This window comes from Podarcis pityusensis (assembly GCF_964106645.2).
Source record: "Podarcis pityusensis genome assembly, contig: HAP1_SCAFFOLD_72, whole genome shotgun sequence".
Lineage (NCBI taxonomy): Eukaryota > Metazoa > Chordata > Lepidosauria > Squamata > Lacertidae > Podarcis > Podarcis pityusensis.
The window spans coordinates 194335-212500 of NW_028293465.1; the positions used below are offsets into that span (position 1 = coordinate 194335).

Genomic DNA, 18166 nt, shown 5'->3' on the forward strand with positions numbered 1-18166 from the left:
AACCTTAAAGCAACGCTGAAGGCTCAAGTTACAGCAATGACATCAGACTGTGAGCTCAACACCCAGTAACCACAGAGGCCAGATTAACAGTGAAATTGCCGGGGTCTCTTGTATTGTGACTGCTCCTTCTGCAATGAGGCATTGCTTATCAAATATAGGTACAGTATTTGGTCTGAAGGGTTTGGTCATTTTTTTTCAGAGTATTTAGTTAAGAGGCACTAAATCAAGGTAGGCTTGTGAAAGTGATTTAAAAAACAAATCTATTTTATCCAAATGTTAACATGAAACATGGGCATAGCCAGGGGGGCAGCTGCCCCATCAAGTAAATAAATAAAAATAACTAACTGACCATTTGCATTGAAGATAATTTGGTTCTGCCCCCCCCCCCCAATGCCTACCTCTCCTAAAATAAATCCTGGCTATGGCCATGACATGAAATGTGTTATCACCATGCCAAATGAAGACTAGGCATATGCATTTTAATCTGCATCACCCCCATGTCCTGTTCAAGCTGCATGAAGGTTTATAGTTAAACACAGATTTCATAATATATTTTATTTATAAATGTGCTTTTTAAAGAATGCTTTGATTATTTGTGTGTGCCAGTAACTGCATGAGAACCAGTGGTGGCACCAGAAAATATTTTTGTGCATTGGGGAGGCACAGAAGAGTCAAGGTAAATTTCTAGGTGCGTGAGATGTTCTCTGAAAGAAAAATATTAGTATGACTTACCGTAAGTCTGGCAAGTGTGGGGGGAGAACTTGTCCCCTGCCTTCCCCCTGATGTTGCTCATAATAAGAACATTTAGGAAGTGTGAAAACCAGCTGATAATTGTGTTCCAATGTGCATATTATGAAGGATGCACACATCAGGTCATTTTATACAGTTAGCGACCGATTTGCATGGGGATTACGTTCCTGACTCCCGTGCATGTCGGCAAACATGGGCATAGCCAGGATTTTTGTTGGGGGGGAGCAGAACCTCATATTTGTATTGATTTAGGGGGGACAGCTGCTTGGCTATGCTCATGTTGAAAGGGCCAGTGTAAGGCCGCCCCATCCTGCTCTTGTCCAACCCCTTTTTGTGATGTTTTGGGGTCATTTCCAGGTTCAGTGCAATGCAGTCGCTCACATATCAGATGCTCCCAAAACAGTTGCTGCCTGTATAGGAGTTCATGGTTAGTTGATACTTCAGCATCCAGGGACATATTTTGATTCTATATACATTAAATCCTGTTGGGATGAGCAGACATGCCCAGAGGATTGCCTGGTACACTGGGAATAACTGCTGCTTGTGCATATAAGGGACAAGGGAGAGAAGAATAACAGTGACCTCATTGTGGGAGTTTACTATAGATCCCAAGCCAAACGGAGGACATAGATGATGCCTTCCTGGAACAGATGGCCAAGCATGCAAAAGGAAGGGAGATAGTAGTAATGGGGGACTTCAGTTACCCGGATATTTGTTGGATGTCAAACTCAGCCAAGAGCATAAGGTCAAACAGATTCCTCACTGGCCTTGCAGACAACTTCATTGTCCAGTTACTTCATTGTCCAGTTACTTAATAACTAACAGCCCAGTGGTGACAAACAGCCCTGTGGGCAGGGAGAGAGACATGGAAAAAATAGGGGACATTGCATTTTTACCATTTTTTTCAGTAGGAAGGAAGCCTCATCTATTTAAAGGAAGGTATGCTGAGTATAACATACCAAGGCCAGCTGGTTGTGCTTTATACTTAGAGGCAGCACTCTTGGGGAGTGAATGAAACAATGTCGGCAAGGAGCAGTGCTGTGTGGGTTGCCAGTACCCAGGTTCAAATGGGGGGGGGGGAGGGAAGCGGATGGAGTATGCATGCACATTCAACTACCTAACAGCATCCGTGTCACCCAGGAGATCGCAGACATGGAGATAAGAAAAGAAGGGTTATTCCATTGTCTGGAGAGATCACTTCTTGGTTTCACATGCAGAAGCCATTTTCAATGGAGCCCAGCAAGAGAAGCATGCAGCTGTATTGAGGCAGCACCAGGTGTTGAATTTTTGCATCCCTAACAATTTTGTGCCCAGGGCAGCTGCCCCTGCCCCCCACCTTACCCTCCAACATTTCTCTGATAGGGATTATTATTATTATTATTCCCCCCATATCTGACTGGGTTGCCCCGGCCACTCTGGGTGGCTTCCAACATAAGTAAAAACTTAATAAAACATTAAACATTCATAAACTTCCCTATACAGGGCTGCCTTCAGATGTCTTCTAAAGATAGTATAGTTACTTAGCCCCTTGGCTCGGGGACTGCATAACTCCATGATCGAAGAAAATAGGGATGTCCTACCATTTCCTCAATGAAAATAGGGATGTCCTAAGGAAAAGTGGGACATTCTGGGATCAAATCAGAAACCGGGACCGCTTATGTAAATCTGGGACTGTCCTTGGGGGGTCTGCAAGGAGAAAAATACTTACGCAAACATGCCTCAACTCCTCTTTTTCTTCTCCATGTCAGGATCAGTGAGGGAAAGGCTAAAGGGGGCAGGGATAATGTTTGCCTTACCTTACAGGACTGCCTCCTGATCCCACAACTATCCTCAGCAGCTGCTGCCCATGATCCTCACCCATATCCTAGCCAACCACCCATCACTGCACTGCACCACTGGTAGCAGCCTCTTGCTCTCTCCCTCCCTGCCCAGATTCAGGGCATGATTTAGGACAAGGAAGGAGTTCCCACCACCCTAGAACCTGCCTGGGTTGTCTAGTGGTGGTGGCTAGAGTGCCCTCAAACAAAATAAACCCTTATATGGCAAAGGGACCAGAGCTTATATGTCTACCTGCCCAACCTGGAGCTATATCACAGCTACATCTGAGGGAGTACAAGTTCCTCACCCCCCGGGCAAGGCTAGAAATTTGTTCTTTGTCAAGCCAAAAGCTTGGGATCCAGCTCCTGACTTAGAGTTCCAGCAATAAGCTATTTCAAGAAGAAATTCACAGTACTTGTGGCAACATGGGCATTTCCACTGACTCAGCACATCAGGGGTTTGCTATGCTTCCCCTACATTTCAACGAAACATCCCAAAATGATTTAACAGACCAAGACGCCACTCTGGCTGGCTCCTTTGCAAGGATACTAGAAGGACACACGGAGGGCCTGGCAGGCAGAGGGGTGGGTAATGCAGACTGGCGGTGGACCACTGTGACCGACATCTGTGTCTGCTTCCTGCTATTCATATTATGACGCTAGCAGAGAGCTGCTAACAATGAAAGCCAGGCAGTTGGATTCCCTGGCTCTGCCGCCAAGCATTTTGACTTCCTCCAACACCCAGGTTTGGCCTCTTTGTTTGTCTTTCTACCTCATGAAGAGGATCACGTTGTTTGCTCAATCAGAAGATGCTCTTTTACTATATCTTTTTATTTCTTTATGGAACACAGGAAGCCTCCTTATGCCAAGTCAGACCATGAGAAAGCCTCACCGGGGTTTCAGAAAGACTTTCTCCAGGCCCACCTAGATATGTCAGAGACTAAACTGGCTGCCAGAAACATTGTGCCCCACTCTTCCCAGATTTGCCTCCCTATATCATTATTTAATGTTTTTACATTCTGCTTTTCATCAAAGTGGTTTACATAAATAAATCATAGCACTGCAAATAACAAAACCCTATTATTTTGGCATAAGAATCTGTAGATCTGGCTATTGCAGAGAAAATAACTCACAAATTATGTGTTTATAAGAAGACATTTCTATGCCATTTGGGGGGATTTCATTTCTTATGTGTCAGATACAAAAAACTCTATTCCCCCACCAAATCATGAGATATGACTTTCCTGATGTATCTTATTTATTTATTAAACTTTCATACTGCCCTATACCCGTAGATCTCAGGGTAGTTCACAACATAAAATTACAACATAAAATTGCATACTTTTATTTTTCTACATTATCTACTGTCTGTGAGTTCCAGCTGAAAAAAGCCCTGCCTTGTGTAATAATAATAATAATAATAATAATAATAATAATAATAATTTACCACTTATGCCCCACCAATCTGGCCGGGCCTCCCCAGCCACTATCGGCAGCTTCCAACAGAATATTAAAAACATGATAAAACATCAAACATTAAAAACTTCCCAAAACAGGGCTGCCTTCAGATATTTTCTAAAAGCCAGGTAGTTGCTTATTTCCTTGACATCTGATCGGAGGGTGTTCCACAGGACAGACACCACTATCATGAAGGCCTTTTGCCTGGCTCCCTGCAACCTCACTTCTTGTAGTGAAGGAACCACCAGAAGACCCTTGGCGCTGGACCTCAGTGTCCGGGCTGAATGATGAGGGTGGAGACGTTCCTTCAGGTATACTGGGCCGAGGCCGTTTAGGGCTTTAAAGGTCAGCAGCACCAATATTTTAAATTGTGCTCGGAAATGTACTAGGAGCCAATGTAGGTCTTTCAGGACTGGTATTATATGGCCTCGGTGGCCACTCCCAGTCACCAGTCTAGCTGCCACATTCTGGATTAGTTGTAGTTTCCGGGTCACCTTCAAAGGTATCCCCACATAGAGCGCATTGCAGTAGTCCAAGCAGGAGATAACTAGAGCATGCACCACTCTGGTGAGACAGTCTGCAAGCAGGTAGGGTCTCAGCTGGTCTACCAGATGGAGCTGGTAGACAGCTGCCCTGGACACAGAAGTGACCTGTCCATAGGCAGCTGTGAGTCCAAAATGACTCCCAGGCTGCGCACCTGGTCTTTCAGGGGCACAGTTACCCCATACAGGACCAGGGAGTCCTCCATACCTGCCCACCCCCATCTCCCAAAAACAGTACTTCTGTCTTGTCAGGATTCAACCTCAATCTGTTAGCCACCATCCATCCTCCAACTGCCTCCAGGCACTCACACAGGACCTCCACCGCCTTCACTGGTTCCAATTTGAAAGAGTATTATCCGCATACTGGTGGACACCCAGCCCAAACCCCATGATGATGTCTCCCAGCGGATTCATGTAGATGTTAAAAAGCATGGAGGAGAGGACAGAACCTTGAGACACCCCACTAGTGAGAGCCCAGGGGTCTGAACACTCATCCCCCACCACCACTTTCTGGACACAGCCCAGGAGGAAGGAGAGGAACCACTGTATAACAGTGCCCCCAGCTCCTAGCTTCCCTAGAGTATGCCCCACGGAGGACCTTAAGGTCCATAAACAGCAACACCTTAGAGGTCCTGGGCCCTAAGGAAGTTAGATTAGCCTCAACCAGAGCCAGGGCTTTTTCAACACTGGCTCCGGCCTGGTGGAACGCTCCGTCTCATGAGACCAGGGCCCTGCAGGATCTGATTTCTTTCCGCAGGGCCTGTTCTTAGAGTTGTTCCGCCTGGCCTTTGGCTTGGAGTCAATTGGATTCCCTCCCCCCTCTTTCTTTGTTCCTTTCTCCTCCTGTGATGAGGCTGCATTTTAATGTTTTAATGTTGTATTTTAATTTTGTTTTTTAAGTTGTATTCATTCAACTTGTTTTTATTATGGGTTGTTAGCCGCCCTGAGCCCGGCCTTGGCTGGGGAGGGCAGGGTATAAATAAAATTTATTTTTTAATTATTATTATTATTATTATTATTATTATTAGAGTCTAGACGGTCTAGAAGGGTGGCATGGTCGATGGTATCAAAGGCCGCTGAGAGATCCAGCAGAACTAGGAAACAGCTTTCACCCTTGTCCCTAGCCTGCCAGACCAGTGCAATCAGGGCAGTCTCAGTCCCATTAGGAGGCCTGAATCTTGATTGGAAGGGATCCAAATGGTCCACACCTTCCAGGCATGCCTGGAGTTGTTCAGCAACCACTTTGTCCAAGAATGGAAGATTTAAGACTGGGCAATAGTTGGCCATATTGTAATCCAGTGAGAGCAGTCAAGTACAGTGTTCTCGAAGCTACAAGCATGAGTTTGACCAAGCTGCGGGAGGCAGTGAAAGACAGGAGTGACTGGCATGCTCTGGTCCATGGGGTCACGAAGAGTCGGACACGACTAAACAACAACAACAACAATATGGCCAATAGAGTGAACGTACAAAGGAATGTTTGGTCCAGCCAGTTGAAACTTCCTGTTCCTCCTGGCCTGGAGCATCCTTCCTTGCATGTGACTAGTGGGTGGGTGTGACCTTTCCAGACCTGGTAAAAGGACAAGGCATGCTGTCACTCTCTCTCCTGTGGTGTCTTTATTCTTTTAGGAGGGATTTAAAAGGGGATCTTACCAGGAACATACAATTCAATCTGAGGCAGACTGAATTGCTTAATAGTTCTAACGAGCCTGCAACAAGTTTTCTACTGTGTAAAGGAGAATGCACTCTGCTAAGTAAAGGAACTTTCTAGCGCAAGTTAGGTAAAGGTAAAGGTACCCCTGCCCGTACGGGCCAGTCGTGTCCGACCAAATGGAGCAAACAGCATGCAGACCTAGTGGTGGGAGGAAAAAATCCTTAAATAAGAGACACGGGGGAATGATTAATGGACTTCAATGTCTGTACACTAATGCGCAAAGCATGGGAAATAAACAAGATGAGCTTGAGCTCTTGGTACAGCAAACTAAATATGACATAATAGGCATCACTGAAACCTGGTGGGCTAAGTCCCACGATTGGAATGTAATAATGGAGGGATACAATCTATTTCAGAGAAACAGACCAGACAAGAAAGGAGGAGGAGTGGCGTTATATGTCAGGGATGTGTATACCTGTGAAGAGATCCAAGATTTAGAACCTCAAAGCCAAAGTGAGAGCATTTGGGTCAAAATTAAGGGAGAGAAGAATAACAGTGACCTCAATCTATGATTCTATGATTCATTGTGGGAGTTTACTATAGATCCCCAAGCCAAACGGAGGACATAGATGATGCCTTCCTGGAACAGATGGCCAAGCATGCAAAAGGAAGGGAGATAGTAGTAATGGGGGACTTCAATTACCCGGATATTTGTTGGATGTCAAACTCAGCAAAGAGCATAAGGTCAAACAGATTCCTCACTGGCCTTGCAGACAACTTCATTGTCCAGAAAGTGGGAGAAGCAACAAGAGGAACAGCCATTTTAGATCTGGTCCTAACCAATGTTGATGACCTGGTTAGTGGGGTAGAAGTGGAAGGATCATTAGGCGCGAGTGATCATGCTCTTCTGAAGTTTACTACACAGCGGAAAGGAGCAGCCAAGCATACTAGGACTCAATTTCTTGACTTTAAGAAAGCCGACTTCATAAAACTTAGGAAAGTGCTGGGTGAGATCCCATGGACAGTAATACTAAAAGGAAAGGGAGTTCATGATGGCTGGGAGTTTGTTAAGAGGGAGATAGTAAAAGCACAACTTCAGACAATACCAATGAGACGGAAACATGGAAGGTGCCTAAAGAAGCCAGGGTGGCTATCTAAAGAACTTTTAACTGACTTAAGATTAAAAAAGGATGTGTACAAAAAATGGAAAAGGGGGGAAACCACCAAAGAGGAATTCAAACAAATAGCCAGCACGTGTAGACACAAAGTCAGAAAAGCTAAAGCACAGAATGAACTCAGGCTTGCTAGAGAGGTTAAAAGCAACAAAAAAGGCTTTTATGGGTATGTTCGTAGCAAAAGGAAGAACAAAGAAACAGTGGGGTCACTCAGAGGAGAAGATGGTGAAATGCAAACAGGGGACACAGAAAGGGCTGAACTCCTCAATGCCTTCTTTGCCTCAGTCTTCTCCGATAAAGAAAACAATGCCCGACCTGAAGAATTTGGAGCAAATGATTCAGCAAAGGAAACACAGCCCAGAATAACTAAGGAGATAGTACAAGAATACTTGGCTAGTTTAGATGTATTCAAGTCTCCAGGGCCAGATGAACTGCATCCAAGAGTATTAAAAGAACTGGCAGATGTGATCACAGAACCACTGGCAGTCATCTTTGAGAATTCCTGGAGAACAGGCGAAGTCCCGGCAGACTGGAGGAGGGCAAATGTTGTCCCTATTTTCAAAAAGGGGAAAAGAGAGGACCCAAATAATTACCGCCCAGTCAGTCTGACATCAATACCAGGGAAGATTCTGGAGCAGATCATTAAGCAAACAGTCTGTGAGCACCTTGAAAGGAATGCTGTGATCACCAATAGTCAGCATGGATTTCTGAAAAATAAGTCATGACCTGATCTCATTTTTTGACAGAATTACAAGCCAGGTAGATGAAGGGAACGCAGTGGATGTAGCCTACCTTGATTTCAGCAATGCATTTGAGTTTTTGTTTCGTTTTGTTAGTTTAATGTATTGTATTGTATTGTCCTTTTAGTGTTTAAATTTTTGGAAAAGTAATAAATATTATTTAAAAAACACCAATGATTGTAGAATTCTGTCAAAAATGTATAAGATATTGTTGGAATGGCATACGAAAGATGAAGAAGTGAAATCGGTAATGATACAATGGGCCAGAGATTTCGGTTATAATATACAATTTGATGATTGGGAAAAACTATGGAAAGAAAACTTAAAATTTACTGCATGCACGGTGTTAAAGGAAAATGTGATGAAAATGTTTTATAGATGGTATATAACACCAGTAAAATTGGCAAAAATGTTTAAGACGTGTAATAAGTGTTGGAAATGTAAAGAAAAAGAAGGAACGTTTTATCATATGTGGTGGGATTGTAAGAAAGTGAAAAGTTTCCGGGAGATGATATATAATGAATTGAAAAAGATGTTAAAATATACTGTCAGGGCTGCCTCAAGTCTCAGCTCACAAAAGACCAACGCCTTTCTTTTCTTATATACAAAAGTGTTTATTGCAGTTCATTGTTTGCTTCAGATCCGAGGCGCGCAGCCCTACGTCTGCTAGGCTTAGACCGCTGAAGTCCCTTCTGAATCTGTCCCTGCCCTGCACCAGTTTAAGAGGCTTGCGCTGCTCCACCTCTTTCTCTCTTTCCTTTTCCGCAGGGTCTTTCTGCCCGCTGGGGTTTCGCCCCTCCTGGATTCCTCCGACGCGGAATCAGACTGCTCTTGCCCCCTCCTGCGGGCTTTGGGACCTGGCCCCTCCTCCGGGCTCCCTGTACTTCCGCGCGCCTCTACATTTGAACTTGGCGCGCGCCCCCAACCTCTAACTTTCCTTTTGACAGCTACGCTACTCCCTTCACTACTCCCCTCCCCTTCCGGGAGGGTGGCTTGCTCCGACCTCCCTCCTTTCTCTACTGCCGGAGCCGCCTCCCCTGATACACTGGAACCTCCACCCCCTTCGCTGCACTCTGGCGGGGAGGCTGGTCCTGACGCCCAGCTGCCACTTTGGGATCCCCCGCTGGCCCCCTGCTCCTGACAAGTCCCCCCTGGGGCTCCCCTGGCCTTGACCACCGGCGCCCCCTTCTGGGAATCCTCTGATTCGCTGGAAAGACTCATGGAATCTCTAGAGTCATTGTCATCCTCTTCCTCGCTGTCCTGGGATTCATCCCCATCGCTCTCCATCTCCTGCCTACCCTGTGCCTCTGTCCCTGAACCCCTGACATATACGTTTGTAAAGAAACCAGAGGCTTTTCTTTTAGGGATTACAGGAAACGAGATAAGAAGAAAAGACTGTAAACTCTTCCAATATGCAGTTACAGCTGCAAGGATTTTACTGGCCCAGAAATGGAAACAAGAGGAAATGCCGACGATTGAAGATTGGAGACTGAAACTGACAGACTATGCAGAATTGGACAAGCTAACTGGGGAAATTAGATATCTTAAGGACCAAAAGTTCATCAAAGACTGGGGGAAATTTGTAGAATATCTGAAAAATACATGTGATGTGCAAACAACGTTAGTGGGATTTCAAGAAGCACTGTGAAATTTGAGATGTATTGTTATAAAAAATGATAGAAGTGGGAGGGAAGACTAATGACAATACTAAGGAGAAGGAATGCGTAATTAAGAGGTAAAGATGGATGATTGTCAGAGAAGCTGAAGGAAGTCCAAAAAGAAAGAATTTATTTGTTAAAAATTGGATAAAATTGTATATCTGTGTTGTAAATCAATAAAAATTATTATAAAAAAACCACAAGTGAACAGCAGAGAACCGGCACGAGTAACGCTGACACCAAACACTACATACATTAAGCAAAATAGAAACAGGTTCACCACACTTTCTCATCCTGGTCTTCTTTTATCTTCTTCCAGCTGCCTATGGTTGTGAAGGAGATTTACAACCATCTCCACTGGATCCCCGACACCCGCACTAAGGAAGAGACGCTTTCGGCTATTGTCAGCCTAGCCACCAAGCGCCTACAGCCGGTCATAGACAGCCTGTTGGACTGCTCAAAGGAGTGTGATGAGTAAGTTTTTGTGATGTGAAAATGGGGAGGGCTAGATTTAAGGGGTTTCTTAATTTATATTTATTTATATTGAATTTCGTACTTGCAAAAAATTGTGCTCCAAGTTGTGGTTTCTTTCTTCGCTAATGTATGTGCAATATAAAGAAAATATCAAAGGCCTGACTTTTTTTAAGAAAAGGAAAAATGAAAAATTCTGTTTTGAAAAAATGCAGAAGTGCCGCAGCGATCTAGAAGGCGTTGGTCACCGATCCGTATTCCAGCGTCAAGCTGCTGAGACCCCTCCTGAAAAGGCTGCAGGATGAAGACCCCAAAGCGGAAGTCACTTCCAGGCGACGCAGCACTTCTCAAATGCCAATGGCGGTACGAAACCACTCAGTTTCTCTCTCCTGGATTGTTTTGAATGGGAGCTGGATGGGGCTGGGGGTTTCTTGCTGGGAGGGGGGTGCATCTTAATAAGTGGTCCATCCTGTGAGCACCTGCTTTGTATGCAGAAGGGCCCCAGCATCTCCATGTCGGGGAGTCCCTCGCCTGAAACCCTGGACAGCCACTGCTAGTCACTGTAGACAACACTGAGTGAGATGGACCGGGGCTCTGAGCCGTGTCTGAGTCTGAGATCTTGATCTGATGATGACCTCTGCTGAATGCTGTTCTCCTCTCCTTGTCCCTCCAGGCTACCAACGCTCTGTGTCATATCCTGTCGTTCCCTGAGGCTGCAGGTATCATGAAGAGCAAGTTCCCTCAGCTGCTGTTTGCACTTAGCACTCAGATCTGTTTTGTCCATGAGGCGAGAAGAAGAGGTTTGAGGGCGACAAGTCTAATCCCGGAGCCCTCTTCGCATCTCGATCGTCTGACGTGAGGGACCTGCTAATGCATTTGGGGGGGCCCTCCCTTCTCTCTCTGACCCATAGCGGTGATGGCTCAGCCCTCCCCCAAGAGATAGGCTTCATTTGGACATGGAGGTTCTGCTTAGGTTAGATAGCTAGGAGACCCAGGCTTCCCCAACCCCTGTGCTCTTCAGTCGCTTTGGACCACAACTCCCACCAGCCCCAGCCAGCACAACGGGGCTGAAGATGGGAGTTATTGTAGCCCAAAACATCTGAAGGACACTAGGATGGGAGAGGATGTTGGAGACTCTCCCGCACGATGGGCTGATTTGGGTGTGGTGGGACTCACGTGTCATGAAACCTTAAGTCTCCATCACAGCCGAAAGGTTGCCGCTTGTGCTGGAAACATGGGGGAGGCTGCAGGGGGTGATGGTTGGGGTTGGACTGCAAGATGTCAAGGACCTAAAACTCCCCAGATGAACCTACCCAGACCTTGTGCTCATCATCGGAAGCCCCTCTTCATGTGCCTCCTCCACACAAGAAGGGGCCTTTTCTGTGGTGGCTCCCCATTAGTGGGTTGCTCTCCCCAGGTAGGCTTGCCTGGTGCCTTTAGATGCCAGGCAAAAATGGTCCTCTTCAATCAGGCCATTGGCTGATTAACTTCCTATGCCCTTTCAACTGTGTTTGTTGGAGGGAGAGGAATTATTGGTTTGCTTTGGTTCTTGTTTTTATTCTGTATTTTGTGCTTTTTAACTTGCATTTTTATGTTGTGAACTGCCTGGAGATCTACGGGTGAAGGGCAGTATACAAATTTTAAAAATATAATATTATGAATTCCTTCACTTGACTCACGACCACTGTGCAGGCCCTGAAACAACTGATTGGGCGTGTTGAATACCTTGACGAACTTGAGGTTTTGGGGTTGCAAAGCTGCTGGGATATGCTGTCAAGTCCAGAAAGCTTTTTCAAAGGCATTCGTCTTCTGGCAAGGTAAGAAGGTGAAAAGGACTGGCAGGTGAGGCATGAAGAGCAAGGCCTGCTTTCTGGGGAAATGGGGATAAAGTTCTTATTTATTTCAGAAAATGTACCATATTGTTCACTGTCAGGGGTTCAGGGACAGAGGCACAGGGTAGGCAGGAGATGGAGAGCGATGGGGTTGAATCCCAGGACGGCGAGGAAGAGGATGACAATGACTCAAGAGATTCCATGAGTCTTTCCAGCGAATCAGAGGATTTCCAGAAGGGGGCGCCGGTGGTCAAGGCCAGGGGAGCCCCAGGGGGGACGTGTCAGGAGCAGGGGGCCAGCGGGGGATCCCAAAGTGGCAGCTGGGCATCAGGACCAGCCTCCCCGCCAGAGTGCAGCGAAGGGGGTGGAGGTTTCAGTGTATCAGGGGAAGCGGCTCCGGCAGCAGAGAAAGGAGGGAGGTCGGAGCAAGCCACCCTCCCGGAAGGGGAGGGGAGTAGTGAAGGGAGTAGTGTAGCTGTTAAAAGGAAGGTTAGAGGTTGGGCGCGCGCGCCAAGTTCAAATGTAGAGGCGCGCGGAAGTACAGGGAGCCCGGAGGAGGGGCCAGGTCCCAAAGCCCGCAGGAGGGGGCAAGAGCAGTCTGATTCCGCGTCAGAGGAATCCAGGAGGGGCGAAACCCCAGCGGGCAGAAAGACCCTGCGGAAAAGGAAAGAGAGAAAGAGGTGGAGCAGCGCAAGCCTCTTAAACTGGTGCAGGGGAGGGACGGATTCAGAGGGGACTTCAGCGGTCTAAGCCTAGCAGACGTAGGGCTGCGCGCCTCGGATGTGAAGCAAACAATGAACTGCAATAAACACTTTTGTATATAAGAAGAGATAGGCGTTGGTCTTTTGTGAGCTGAGACTTGAGGCAGCCTTGACAGTAAGTCCCCTCTCACAAACCGCAAAATTTTTTTTTTGCAAAGCTCACCATGACTACTGAGGAGCAGATAACGACCCTGCAAAACGCAGTCGCTGAACTCTCCGTTGCAGTACGGGTCTCTCAGAAGACAGTTGCCGAAGCAGAAGCGCGATGCCAGGATCTGCAAGCCAGGTGGGATCAGGCGTGCAAAGAGGGGTTCCCGGGGTCCAGATCAGAGGGAATCGGACTCGGACGGAGGGGGGGCAATTTAGTAGCCCACTTCGATGGGAACCTGAAGCATTATCCCAATTTCAGAGCAGATGTCGTATACGCGCTGCATTTGCTTCGAAAAGACTTCAAAGATGAGGAGGAGAAAGTAGGCTTTATTGTGTCCCATTTGCATGGGGAAGCTAGAACCTGGTTACGCAATTTGTGCCGCGAAGATGGTCTTGCCCGCAGGGACTCTGACGAATTTATCAAAGCCATGGACGCTTGCTTCCAATCTACCGTTGACGTTGATGTGGCGCGCCAGGAGATGCATGGATTGCGGCAGGGCAAGGCTACAGTGCGTCAGTACCATTCTCGCTTTTTTGCATTGCTGAATGTGCTGGGCTGGGAAAAGGACTCCCTGGCAGTGAGAGACTTGTTCTGGGAGGGGCTTCATGGCTCAGTAAAAGATGAGCTGGCTAGGGGAGACAGACCTCAAACCCTAGCAGACGTCGTGCAGAGGGCACTCACGATAGGGGTGCGCCACGAAGAACGCCCTTGGCACAGTGAGGAGGGGCGTCACGTCCGCCCACCAGCTAGAGCGCCTCCTTTTCTTCCCAGGGACCTGGGACGTACAAATCCCTCGCCTATGCTGAAGGGAGGGGAGGAACCAATGGAGCTGGGTGGTGCAAAGGCTCAGACAGCTGCCGGAGCCTCAGCGTCCGGAGCAGTCAAGGCGAAGCCTCCTAGAGGGACCAGGAAGTGTTACATCTGTGACAGTGCACAGCACATGGCTAAAGAGTGTCCTCAGAGGCTTCAGAAGCACACTGCAGCCTTAGCAACAGTAACAGGGGAAGCGTTCCAAGGAGAACAGTTTCAGGGAAACGAGAATGCCTGGCTGGAAGCAGAGATGCTGGGGCTCCGCCAGGCAAGTCAGTGAAGCAGTCCCCAGCGCTTTTGCAGCCTACAGACCCCTTGCCACCCAAGCCAGTGGTGCAGCTCACTGCTACTCTCCAGCTACCTAATGGACTCACCCTGGAAGTCCCCATTACGATTGACTCAGGGAGCAACGCAGACTTCGTGGGGATGCAGTTCATCAAGCAGCATCGCATAGCGCTACTACCAGCCACGCTGCCTCTGAACGTCGTCACGGTAGATGGCAGGAAGTTGCTGGGTGGGCAAGTGGTACAACAGACGCCACCCATGCTGCTGAAAATTGGGAATCATCGCGAGGTCATCAGTTTCAATGTCACCCAACTGTCAGACACGCCTATAGTGTTAGGCATGAGTTGGCTGGATAGACACAGCCCATCATTAGCGTGGTACCAGCGGCAGCTCACCTTTGGCTCGTCCTACTGCGCACAACATTGCATCCAGACCGGCCAGGAGAAGGAGGGCCAGGAGGAAGGGCAACAGTTGCATCTAGGCATGGTGCAGGCAGTGCCCCACAAGTACAAGGGGTTTTTGGAGGTCTTCTGCGAAAAGGAAGCTGACCAATTACCACCCCACCGGCCCTACGACTGTGCAATTGACCTCTTACCAGGGGCGACGCTACCGACTGCGAAGCTGTATTCCATGTCTGAAGATGAGATGCAGGAACTCAGGGAGTTCATAGATCACAATTTGAAGCGGGGATTCATCCGAGAATCCAAGGCAGTGGGGGACAGTCCTGTGTTTTTCGTGAAGAAGAAAGACACGCCCCAAAAATGGCTCATTGTGGACTATAGGGCCATAAACTCGATGACAAAGCCCAAGGCCTTCCCCATGCTCAAGATTGACGACCTGCTCGCGACGGTGAGGAAGGGGAGGATCTTCACCAAGTTGGATCTACGCGGAGCATACAATCTAATACGCATGAGGGAAGGTGACGAGTGGAAGACGGCCATGTTCACGCCGCTGGGCACCTATGAATACAGAGTTATGCCGTTTGGTCTCCAAAATGGCTCCCACTGTTTCCAAGCATTCATGCACCACGTGCTAGCAGGACTCCTCTACAAGAAGTGCGTATGCTTCCTCGACGACATTCTGATCTTCTCAGAATCGCAGGAGACTCACGAGAGAGACGTAAAGGAGGTCCTGCAGAGGCTACGGGAGCACAGACTCTACGCCAAACTGGAGAAGTGCCAGTTCGACGTGACGGAGGTGGATTTCCTGGGCTACCGGCTGTCCGACAAGGGATTAGCCATAGACAGCGCCAAAGTCCGCGTGGTGTTGGACTGGAATAGCCCGTGCAATCGGAAGGAGGTCCAGAGGTTCGTCGGTTTCGCCAACTTTTACCGCAAGCTCATCAGGGGTTTCGCGAAAGAGACGGCAGCTATCACGGACACCCTCAGTTCCAAGAAGAAAAAGTTCACCTGGACGGACCAGGCGGAGCAGTCCTTCAGGAGACTTAAGAGTCTCTTCGCGTCCGAAGACCAGCTGCTACACGTGAATCCCAGCAGGCCCATGCGGGTTGAGACTGACGCATCTGACAGAGCAGTGGGGGCCGTCCTCTTGCAGGAAGATCCGCAAGGGAACTGGAGGCCCTGCGCTTTCTATTCCCGGAAGCTCAGCAAGTCGGAACAGAACTACACCATCTGGGACAGGGAGTTGTTGGCCATCCACGCGGCTTTCAAGGCGTGGCGGCACTTCCTCATCGGAGCCAAGCACACTGTGCAGGTCCGCACGGACCACAAGAACCTAGAGTATTGGCGCACGGCGAAGCTCCAGAGCCAGAGGCACATGAGATGGGCGGAGTTCTTTGCGGATTTCGATTTCCGGATAGAGTATATCCCGGGAGACAACAACGTCATAGCGGATGCGCTCTCCAGGAAACCGCAGTATCTCGAGGAAGCGGCACCAGTGGCAGCCAGGCACATTTTTGCACCGCAAGCGTGGGCGTGCGCTTCCGCCGCCGTGGACCTGGACGCGGTACGACGCGCGCTACAGACGGATCCGTTCGCACAATCCAAGATGAAGGAGGTGCGAAGAGGGACAGCAAAGGACGGCGAATTCCAGATACGCGACGGCCTGCTGACCCGCAAAGGTGCTCTCTACGTGCCGGGAGACGATCTCCGCGTGAAGGTTTTACAGCAGTTACACGACGCACCCAGCGCGGGTCACTTCGGCAAAGAAAAGACGGCGGACTTAGTAGCCAGAGACTTTTGGTGGCCCCAGATGCGGGGAGAGGTCGCGGATTACGTCGCCAGGTGTGACACTTGTCAGAGGTCCAAGCCAGTGCACAAGAAGCCAGCGGGATTGCTGGAACCGCTGGAGACGCCACTACAGCCGTGGGAAAGGGTGGCGCTGGACTTTGTTACTGATCTGCCCAGTTCGCGGGGCAAGACGGCGGTGCTTGTGGTTGTAGATCTGTTCACCAAGATGGCGCACTTCATTCCTTGCGCAAAGGTGGCAACAGCGGAACAGACCGCCAAGCTGTTCATAGACCACGTGTTCCGGGTGCACGGCTTACCGCGGTCCATCCTGTCCGACCGGGGTCGCCAATTCATTTCCAGTTTCTGGCAGAAGCTCCTGGGCATCCTGAATGTCAAGATCAACTTAGCGTCGGCGAGACACCCGCAAACCAACGGCCAAGCGGAGAGGGTCAACGCCATCATGCAGCAGTACCTGCGATGTTACGCCAATCAAAAGCCTGCAACTTGGGTGGACTACTTACCGATGGCCGAGTTTGCCTACAACAACACGAAGCACGCGTCAACGGGGGTGACACCGTTCTTCGCCAACAATGGGCGACATCCCAGAACCTTCCCGGCGTTGGAGACAACGACGCAGGGGGAGTCGCAGGGAGCTGAGCATTTAGCAGCAGAATTGCAGGAGGTCCACGAGGAGCTACGACGGCACTTGGAACTAGCTAAACACGCCTACAAAGTGCAGGCAGACAGGCACAGGAGGGCAGGAGAAGACATCCAGGTGGGGGACTGGGTATGGTTAGCAGCCCAGGCGGTGCCGGCCAAGTCGTTAGCTAAGAAGAAGCTAGGACACAAACAGCTAGGGCCATACCAAGTTGAGGGCAGGATCAATCCCGTAGCTTTTCGGTTGACCCTCCCAGAAGATTCCCGAATGCACCCGGTCTTTCATAGGTCGGTGCTTACACCCTAAAAGGCCCCACACAGATTTCAGGAGCCAGGGACGGCACCAGACCCACGTAGAAAGTCACCGGGGGGGGGGAAGTCACCAAGGACCCCGACACTCAACGAGGTCACGGAAATTCTGGACTCGAGATGGGGGGAGGAGGGAATGGAATACCTCCTCGCCAGGGAAGGTACCCCGGCCAGCGCCAACAGTTGGGTGCCAGATTATGCTCTGGAGGAACCTCTTCTTAAAGACGAGTTCCATGCACTCTTCCCACACAGGCCCATGCCAGCGGAGTATTTTGACGACTGGCTTTTTACGCCCACACTTTCAGGCAGCACCTTCCGGGGGTTCTCCTCCGCAGAGGAGACCACGCCGGAATCGAGCCCTCCAAGGGGATCGTGCTCGGGGGTGGACACGGACCGCTCTTATTGGTGGGACGATCAACCAGAAGTGGGGTGGCGAAGGGGGCCTTGGCAAGCAGCATCGCCTGAAGTAACAGGGGGAGGGAAGGGTTTGGATGTGTTGGGGGAGGACCCCGGTTTCGAGCACTCATACACTGAACTGGAAGCAGAGGAGATCGACGTTGACGAACTGTATCCAGCATCTACCCCCGCTACAACGGAGCTCCCGGAACCTGCGCCCGAGCAGCGGGAGGGGGGAAGGGGGGGCTTTGAGGGGGGGATGGATGTCAGGGGTTCAGGGACAGAGGCACAGGGTAGGCAGGAGATGGAGAGCGATGGGGATGAATCCCAGGACAGCGAGGAAGAGGATGACAATGACTCAAGAGATTCCATGAGTCTTTCCAGCGAATCAGAGGATTCCCAGAAGGGGGCGCCGGTGGTCAAGGCCAGGGGAGCCCCAGGGGGGACGTGTCAGGAGCAGGGGGCCAGCGGGGGATCCCAAAGTGGCAGCTGGGCGTCAGGACCAGCCTCCCCG

General features: G+C 49.3%; 1 long non-coding RNA gene across 2 annotated transcripts in view; it reads left to right on the forward strand.

The window, feature by feature from the left end:
- Positions 1-10016: 10016 nt before the first annotated feature.
- The window catches only part of LOC308468927, a 9877-nt gene continuing 1727 nt past the window's right edge, over positions 10017-18166 (forward strand). For both annotated transcript variants that reach the window (XR_013981944.1, XR_013981945.1), the window contains exons 1-2: positions 10017-10625; positions 10936-12079. This is a non-coding gene — a long non-coding RNA (uncharacterized lncRNA). The remainder of the gene's footprint in view (positions 10626-10935; positions 12080-18166) is intronic.